Raw genomic sequence first — 9,655 nt, forward strand, 5'->3', positions numbered from 1 at the left:
ACTGGCTTCCCTTATTCCTGCTCTGGGTCATAGTGCCTTGCTTTATCAGATTAGACTATCAGGTCAGGCTATTGATCCACCTAGCCAGTAGCATGAAATCTCCAGGGTCCTGAGCACAGGTCTTTCCTATCACCGGTTACCTGGTCCTTTTTAAACTGGAGATGCTGAGGATTGAAACTGAGACCTTCTGCATGAACAGTCATGTGTCCTGCCAACATCTCCATCGTTGCATAGGAGCACAGATGTAGAGAAAGACTTTTATTTCAGCCAAACCTCATCACAGAAACCTGCTTTGAAAGGAAGGGCTCACCTCACTGGAAATACACAAATAATAAAAAGTGCCTCTGAGCATGTAGCTCTTAGCACCAAGCAAGCAATCTTTGGCCCAGGCTTTTCATATTAGGGAATGGATTCCTGAGTCAGAGGCCAGGAGGGCCAGTCTGCTTAGCTTTGCAAATGTGCTAGCAGTCTCATTGCTGTTTGATTGCAGGCTTTGTTTCATTTACAACAGGAGTGGGAAGACCTCAGGCCTGGGGCTCAAAGGTGGACCCCTGGCCCTTAAAAGGCCTGTGTCTGTATTTGGAATTGTTTTAAAGACATTTCATTGCTTGCTATTGGCCACCCCGTCTCCTTCAGGCAAGAAAACAGATTTAATAAAGAATGGTCAAAAACAAAAATCACTGAGGGATTACTAGATTTTGTAGCACGATAACCTCTGCATTAAGGGACGCGGGTGGCGCTGTGGGTTAAACCACAGAGCCTAGGGCTTTCCGATCAGAAGGTCGGCGGTTCAAATCCCCGCGACGGGGTGAGCTCCCGTTGCTCAGTCCCTGCTCCTGCCAACCTAGCAGTTCGAAAGCATGTTAAAGTGCATGTAGATAAATAGGTACCGCTCCGGCGGAAAGGTAAACGGCGTTTCTGTGTGCTGCTCTGGTTCGCCAGAAGCAACTTAGTCATGCTGGCCACATGACCCGGAAGCTGTACGCCGGCTCCCTTGGCCAATAAAGTGAGATGAGCACCGCAACCCCAGAGTCGGTCACAGCTGGACCTAATAGTCTGGGGTCCCCTTACCTTTACCTTTAACCTCTGCATTGGATCTCTTCCGTTAACCCAAGAACATAAGGATGTATTTGAAGCTGCATCCTTCTTCCCTTGCTTTGTGGATTTTATTTATTTGTTTTCAAAAGAAGCATCCCTCCGGGCTTCATCAGGAAAATAAATCACTGCAGACACAGATGGGCATGGCAAAGGCACCCTACGCCACCACCCGGATTTTCATGGGTCCGGCCCTTCACTGCAGCTTGACAAGACTGCCAGTGTAATAAGTGCATCGGTTCAACACAGAGGAAATCCTGTTATCCTCCGGATAAACAAGTGTAAATAAGAGAGCTTGTGCGGAGAAGTCACGGCTTGTGTATAAGGGTGGAGAAGAGGCAAGCGCCACCCACTTACTAAGCAGTAATAAACAGATCCAGCTGCAAAGGGGTCCTCGCCTGCCAAAAAGCTCTGCTCTCTCCCAGCCCAACTTCCCACCTCCAATGCAAGCTCTGCAAACGGAACACGCCAGACCCATCATTCACTTTAGCATCGGACCCTGGGGGCTCCTATGCACCCCTTCCACCCACCCACCCACCCAGCTCCAAGGCTAAACAGAGCCTGGAGGGAGAGAAGAGGCTGGCAGAAGGGTATCTCCTCCACCACCAGTAACTCTGTATACATAACATAGATTTAAAACACATGCCTCCCAAATAATTCTGGGAACTGTAGTTCACCCCTCACAGAGAGCTACAACTCTCAGCCCCCTCAGCAAACTGCAGTTCTTGGGATTCTGGGGCAGGGGACTATGAGGTCATAGTCAACTTCTGCCCGAAATTAACGGCTGTGGCTAACGAGGGCCCATTCATTTCAGCTGAGTAGAAGCTGGTTGACCCACAGCATGTAAGCAATGTGAGATTTCTCTTAAGCAGCCCTCTCTATAAGTGGCTGCTCAGATCAGTGCCGAAACTGGGACTGGCAAATGAACAGTGATCTCACTCTCCCCACCACAGCACATAAACAGTGTGTGTTGCATCAACATCCCCCCCCCCACGCGCTTAATCCCCTCTGGGTGACACCTACCCCCCTCCGATTCTCTATCCCATCATCTCAGTCTCATCTGCCATTTTTCTCCAGCGGCTGGCATGCAGACACCCCCAGCAGATCTCCCCCATCATTCAACCCCCTATCAATCACCCCTAATGCTGGATGCAGCCCCCTGCCCCTCCCCCCCTCTTCCCTGACTGCCCTATATCCAGCCTAATCCCCCACCCAGAGTCTCAGCTCCAGACTGCCCGTCTGCTATGGAGCTAATTCTCTATCTCTCTCTAGAGAAGCAGCGGCACTGTGGTCCTAATAATGAAGCTTTGCATTTAAGCCCCGACTCCCCCTGCTCCGCCACCACCGCTGCAAAGATCAATAGCATGTCAGTTCCATCTGGGCTAAGGGGGTGGGATCAGAGCTGTCAATCTGCCGCAGCTGTGGACCAAGTGAGCTTTGCTGAGTTCTTTGCATATAAACACACTGCATTGAGAGCCGGAGTGTGTAGCGTGTCAGATCAGGACCAGGGGGAAACCAGGGTTCCAGAGCCTGCATAGCTCAGTTGGTTAGAGCGTGGTGCTGATAACACCAAGGTTGCAGGTTTGATCCCCATATGGGACAGCTGCATATTCCTGCATTGCAGGGAGTTGGACTACACTGAGGTTTCCCCAACCTGGGTCTCCAGCTGTTTTGGGACTACAGTTCCTATCATCCCTGACCAAGCTAGGGATGATGGGAATTGTAGTCCAACAGCAGCTGAAGACCCAAGTTTGGGAGACCCAGGACTAGATGAGTCCCTTCCAACTCTACAATTCTATGTAATCCTCACCTGGCCCGGAAGCCAGTTGCTGTCTCTCAGTCTAGCCTACTTCACAGGGTTGTTGTGAGGATAAAATGGGGGTGAAGGGAACCGCGTACATCAACTCCTGCTCCTTGGAAGAAGGCAGGGTATAAATGCAAGCCAATAACTGTGCAGCAACAACTGAACAAGCATGACTTGTCAAAGGCAGCCGCCCCAGTTCTCCAGGCCCCTCGCTCTTCGCACCCATTCTTGAGCTCAAGCACGAAATTTCTATATCTTGGAATATGCGTAATCCTCCTGGGGCAAAGAGAGTTCTGCACAACCATAAAGCTTGCACACTGGCACAGGGAATATAAATGAATCCAAAGGGTGCGTCTCAAATGCTCTTTGAGACCTGGATTTCAGAGCATCTGTGGTGGGCAGGATCAGAGGCTAAAGTTGGTGGGGAGCAACATAATTTACCTTTGCACAGCAGCCCATTTCAAACTCACCCTCCTCTGTCCTCCATCCAAGCAGTCAGGAAGCATGACCAAACTGCAAAGGCCTCATTGCAGAGGGTTGGACTAGATGACTCCTGGGGTCATTTCCAACGCTACAATTCTATGAGTCTACATTCCAGGGAGGGAAAGCGTGGCCTGGTTGAGGTGTGGCCTGAGCAGAGCTTCAAGGGCCAGGTAGAGAAGTCTGGAGGGCCACATCTGGCTTCTGGGCTGGAGGTTCCTCACCTCTGTTTAGGACCCTGGTCCACACAGGACCAGTGGTCAGGGATGATGGGAATTGTAGTCCCAAACATCTGGAGGGCCGGAGTTTGCCTATGCCTGCTTTTAAGCATGCATTCAGATCAGCTGCACCAGCCAGGGGTTCCCTTATTTCCCAGCTAGCAAACAGCAAGAACAGCCACTAATGCACCCCAAAAAAACTGCATGAAGTGGGGGGGAGTTGATTGACACTCTTTCATCTTGACCCCTTCCTTGTGTCTAAGGGAACAGAAAGAAAGGAAAGGAAAGTCCATATGCAAGTTCCTGGCTACCAGCCCTGATTCTATGTCCTACCTCCACCAGTCTGCCTCTGAATGCTATTTGCTTGGAATCGCAAGCAGGGAGAGTTGTGCACAGCTCCTGTGCTTGGAGGCTTTTGGATGGCCACTGTGAGAACAGGATGCTAGATGAGATACAGCAGCACCCTTAGGGGTTTCTTCAAAGATCTGCCCAATCCAAACCCATATTTTAGCTCCCTCTCCATCCCATGCCCATGACTTCGGTTCTGCAGCAAGATACAGACTGCAGTCCTAAACTCACTCTCCTTGGAGTACTACGGAGAAGGCAAGCAAAGGACTAAGCTGATGTCGTATACTAGCGAGTACCAAGCAAGAGAGGCAGTGCAGCATAGTGGTTAGAGGAACTTAGACCTGGGCTCAAAGCCAACTAACACATACACACAGCTTAGCCCCACTAATCTCACAAAGGCACCCACGTGCTGGTGGAGGGGGGGGCACACATACCCCCCAGGTCTCTTCCACCCCCACCCCAGCCTCAAGAAGAGCAGAACAAAAAAGCCCGACAGATACTTTCCCTCTTTCTATTTGACCTTTAATTCCAGTGTTGCAGTTAGGCAGTTTTAGGCGCTAGAAAATTTCCCACCCTCTCCATGGCAAGATGCAATAGTTCCAAAAACAAACAAACAAACAAACAAACAAACAAAAACACCAGGGGGTGCTTCCTGCTTGTTCTGCAGCGTGGGGCATCAGGCCTCTACCCTCAAGTCCAGCCCCAAACGCAGCACCTGATTAGTTCTTTTTGCTTATGGATGCAAAGAATACTCTCTATCCACCTCTCCAATAAAGCATTAACAGAAAGTAAGGAGGCACGGAGAACAAACCTAGCTGCTTCCTCCCCCTCCTTCCCCCAGCCAGGAAAGGGAGGTCAATGCACCACATTTTGCAGAGAGAGTTTTCTGCCTCTCTGGCTGGGCTAGGCATCCCCTCCACCCACAGCTTATTGGGGAAAGGTTCAGCTCAGCGGCACAGCATATGTCTCACAGGCAGAACGTCCCAGGATTCAATCCCTGGCATCTCCAGATAGGGCTGCAGACAGAGACACAGAGAAATCCCATGTCTGAAATCCTGGCAAGTAACTGTGCTAGATGGTCTGGTAAAAGGTAGCTTTCTTGAACCTTGAACTCAACCCTGTTCCTCTCCCAAAACTTCTTTTCCCATTTGGCTCCCCTTAGGAGTAAGGTTTAACAATGCTCCCATAACAAACAAACAAACAAACGAAAAAGAGCACAATTTCCCCCTTCCAAACAAGCTAGCCAAAGTTCTCTCTTGAGCTCAGCAAATGTGAGCATATATATTTATACACTGCTCTCTTATGCCCTGTGAGTAATAACCTCAATAATGAGTCCCAACTCTCCTGTAAGTTCTGAACTCCCCTAAACAACTGCTCCAGAAAATCACCCCTTACTTACTCCCCCGTTTTGTTTAGCCAAAATAATGCAATGCGGTAACGCAGAACAACCTCGTCAAATATTTTGAGGGGTTTGGGATGTGCATGTGCGACTTTAGATAGATAGATACACACACACATACTCACGCGCGCGCGTACATATTGCATCTGGCTGTAACAGAAAGGCTTGCAATCCTACCACCCGCAGTTTACTTGGAAGTTACGTTTCTCAGCACTCCCTGGAACTGAAGTCCCAATAAATTGCCTGCAGACCGCCGGGTCTTTTATGGCACCGCCCATCCCCCCCCCCCCCGCGTATCACTAGCGTCTCGGTTGTGGGTCTACACACGATACCATGGGGGACGGGACCCAAATCACTTCAATCATGATCCCCAAAACTCCACACAGGTTATGCAAGTCTTCTTCATCCAGTTAAACAACCAACCAAAAATGTTAGGTGGCGGGGGGAAGAAAACCCACCATTCCCCATACGCACGTGTACGCCACCTTTTTAATTCTCCAGAGATGTTCCCACGTTACATCCAACGAGCGCACAGATCCGTGCCCGCAAACGTTGGAACCGGACCTTCATGCGGAAGGTTGCGGGAGTGCACAGTCCGCGTCCACCTTCCAGGAGCCGGGCAAGCGCACGCCAGTAGCAGTGCAGAGACAGCTGTGCCCGGTGTAACGTGTGAACTGCCCGTGCCCTGGCCCCACCTTTCTCCTTCCCCCCTCGCGCACTTTTTCTCCGAGGGCCGTCTTCAAGAGCAACTTGCAAAGCGCGGCTGCACGTGTCCGGAGGAGAGATCCCCCTTCTCTCCCGCCTCCCCACGTTTTCTACCACGTCGCCTCTTCTCACGATACGCAGGGTCCCGTGTCATCCCGTTCACCCACCTCCCCACCGCGGTGCCTCTCTCACCCTTGGCCGGCCGGCCGGCCGGCTGCCTCCTTCCTTCCTTGGGAGTAGCCGGGTGGCGAGGCGCAGGAGCCGAGGCGCACAAGCCGAGCGCAGGGTCACATTCGCGGCTGGGGCGCGGGGAGCGGAGCGCTCAGCAGACCCGTCCGCGGCGCCGCCGCCGCCTCCCCAGCAGCTGCAGCAACATGCACGGCCAGCCCCCCGGCCCGGCTCATGGGGAAGAGAGGAGGAGGAGGAGGAGCAGCGAAGGCGCCAGGGGGGCGCCCTCTGGGCAGCCGCCGCGCGCAGGACACCCTGGGCAGCCCCGACCGTGCGCCCTGGCCACCGCGCCTCGCTCGCCGCCTGCTCCGCGTCTGAGCTGCCTGCGCCCCTCCGGCCGCGCCGTCCAAGCTGCCCCGCCCCGGCCAAGCGCCGCCTCCGACACCGCCTCCTCCTCTCGCCTCGCTCCTGGGAGGCCTCTCGCGGCCCACAGCGCCCCCCGAGCCGCGCGCGGGTGGGAAAGGAAACGGGCGCCGCGCCGGATTCACGGAACGGCCACTCCGGAGCAGGAGGGTTGGACGGGGAGGGGACTTGGCTGGCTGGCTGGTTTGTATTTCCCGCCGGAAAGATGCGCCTTCAGAGCCGCGTGCCATCCGAAGGAAGGCCTATTGTTGGACTTAGTGGGCCTCACTCCCACGTAAGTATTGTTAGGAACTGCAGCCCTCTGTCCCCCCCCCCTTTTATGTGATGCGCCTTTCCCTTTTACACTGGGAACTCTCCACTCATTGAGATGATTCCCATGGGGATGAGACTTTCCTTTAACTGACTTTCCCCATAGGATCTACGGTTGCCAGCTTCGTTCTGGCAAAATACAGGGCAGGATGGGGTGGAGCGGTTGGGGGGGCATTCCCCCGCCCATATGACGTGACTTCAGACAGAGCAATCCATTACAATCTTTTGCAGCCTATCAGGATGGCCCCTCTGGAATTTGTCAAACGTGCACGTGTGCACACACATACACGTGAATTTGTAAATCTTTCTGCACTTGGCTACCCATACCCATGACTTTTCACGCATCCTTTCAAACACATGCATTTGGAGATGATCCCTAAGTAGAGAGAGAGAGAGAGAGAGAGAGAGAGAGAGAAGACCTGGAATACAGGACAAAACTGTATCAATACAGGGCTTAGTATTTTTCAGTAGCTACAGGACAGGTGGCCTTTGAGGTCCCTCTCAACTCCGTTGTTGCAATGAGAAGAGTAGCAACAAAAAAAGTAAAAGAGAATTCATGACATGTAGCTCTAGAGTCGTTATATACTAAACAGATTAATCAATAAAGAATTATAAAAGTTTTGATGGAGATGAAAATGAGAAACCAGTGTAATCAAGCCTAGTAAATAGCAAAGTGATGGTGGTGATCAATAAACGCAAAACAAATGATCATTGGGATGGCTTTGCAGCATGTGAATCTGGGTTCTTTAAACCAGTTTGTTGTATTTGGAAACCTTGATCTGTTACTATTCTGCCTTAGCAAACATTGAAAATCGCTACCATGTTTTAAAATCCTTACTAAAGACAAAGGCTGTAGGAAAACGTTATTTGAAAACAGCAGAACCCAAAGTAGAACTGTTGAAAAGAGAAGAAACTGTAGCAACGCCAAAGCTCAAATTGGTTACATCCTGGAGGATGGATTTTTACAAATGATTTTACAATCATTTTGACATTTTAAAACCTGACTTCCTTTCTGCGGTTCCATAAATTTATTTTTAATATCTTCTGCATATCCAACTTAAGAGAGCCAGTGTGGTGTAGTGGTTAAGAGCGGTAGTCACGTAATCTGGGTAACCGGGTTCGCGTCTCCGCTCCTCCACATGCAGCTGCTGGGTGACCTTGGGCCAGTCACACTTCTGTGAAGTCTCTCAGCCCCACTCACTTCACAGAGTGTTTGTTGTGGGGGAGGAAGGGAAAGGAGAATGTTAGCCGCTTTGAGACTCCTGAAGGGGAGTGAAAGGCGGGATATCAAATCCAAACTCTTCTCTTCTTCTTAACTTACTCATTTACTTATATATATATACTCTTATGTAGCTGTAGGTTATTGCAATAACCCTGACAGTGTTTTTATCTGTTTACAATTTATCTGTAAATATTCAATAAACCTTTTCCATTCTTTTATAAAAAGTTTGCTATCTTGATTTCTTATTCTTCCGCCATTTCTGCATATTCCACAAGTTTTTTTTATCCCTTCTTCCTTTGCTGGGACTTCTTATTTCCATTTTGGGGCAAGTAACATTCTTGCCGCTGTAGTCGCATACATGAATAAATTTCTATACAATTTAGGTAGTTCTATTCCTATAATTCCCAAGAGAAAGGCTTCTGGTTTTTTTTTTTTTAAAAAAAACATTATTTTAAACATCCTTTTCATTTCATTGTATATCATTTCCCAGTAAGCCTTAACTTTAATACAAGACCACCACATATGATAAAATATAAATGAATAGAAATAGAACCTACTCTCATGACAGTGGCACAAAAACCTCACACATAAACTATGTAAAAGAACAAAAGTCTCGCTTCCCCCTCTTCTCTCTCCCCCCCACCTCCTCCCCACCTCTCCTCTTCCCCAAACTTATACTGGCTATAACATGAGTGCCTCTGTGGCATTTGCCCTCCTAGGTAGGTCATAAGGAAAGGGTTAAATGAGTGTGAAGTGATTGGCCAGTGGGAACCCAAGGGGAGGAGTTAGAGTTAGAGTTGGAGTTGTTTGGAAGTCAGTTGGGAGGTGGAGAAGGAAGAGGGAGGATAAGTCTGTGGGTTGGTCGAGTTTTGAGGTGAGAGAGTGAGAGAAACTGTTAGGAGGAGTCAGATAGACAGTTGGAATAATCAGTTAGAAATTATTAGGAAGGTATAGGTCAGTAAAAAAACTAAGAAACTGACAAGAAAAATTATCTGAAACCATAACCTTGTTAATGCTTATAAAATAAACTTGCTTATTTGATTTAATGTTAACAACTGTCAGGTACCCGAGAGAAACGGGTTGGTGGCAGCGGGGAATCAATCACAGTGGTGGCACAGGGATCAATAGACCGTCAAATGTCCAGGGACCTTGTGTGATCGCCTCAGCTTCACATTGGATATAACTGATCTGTAGAAAGGACTCTTATGAACTGAAAGCAGAGACGCTGCATGTACTTTTGTAACCCGAGAAAATCTTCAATGAAAACAATTTAAAAGGAAAATACAAGGTTGTGACCTAAGCTATTCCAGGTTACTGAAATTTGGGAGTGTTGAGCTGTTCCATGGCTGCGTGGATGAATTACCAGCCAGACAACTTGGTCTCCTCTGCCCACTTTAATATTGGAAAATTGATTTTTCTTTTTAAGGTTTTTATAGAAAACAGAGATTTTTTGTCACTCCTCTGCTTGATCTTCCACACTGTCA

General features: G+C 49.4%; 1 protein-coding gene across 1 annotated transcript in view; it reads right to left on the reverse strand.

The window, feature by feature from the left end:
* GPRC5B (G protein-coupled receptor class C group 5 member B) overlaps positions 1 to 6,582 on the reverse strand; it is a 26,955-nt gene extending 20,373 nt beyond the window's left edge. Inside the window, exon 1 of the mRNA XM_082200144.1 lies at positions 6,242 to 6,582. The gene's annotated coding sequence lies outside the window, so the exon portion shown is untranslated. The remainder of the gene's footprint in view (positions 1 to 6,241) is intronic.
* Between the last annotated feature and the right edge of the window lie 3,073 nt (positions 6,583 to 9,655).

Source organism: Podarcis vaucheri (genome assembly GCF_965113315.1).
Source record: "Podarcis vaucheri genome assembly, chromosome: 14".
Lineage (NCBI taxonomy): Eukaryota > Metazoa > Chordata > Lepidosauria > Squamata > Lacertidae > Podarcis > Podarcis vaucheri.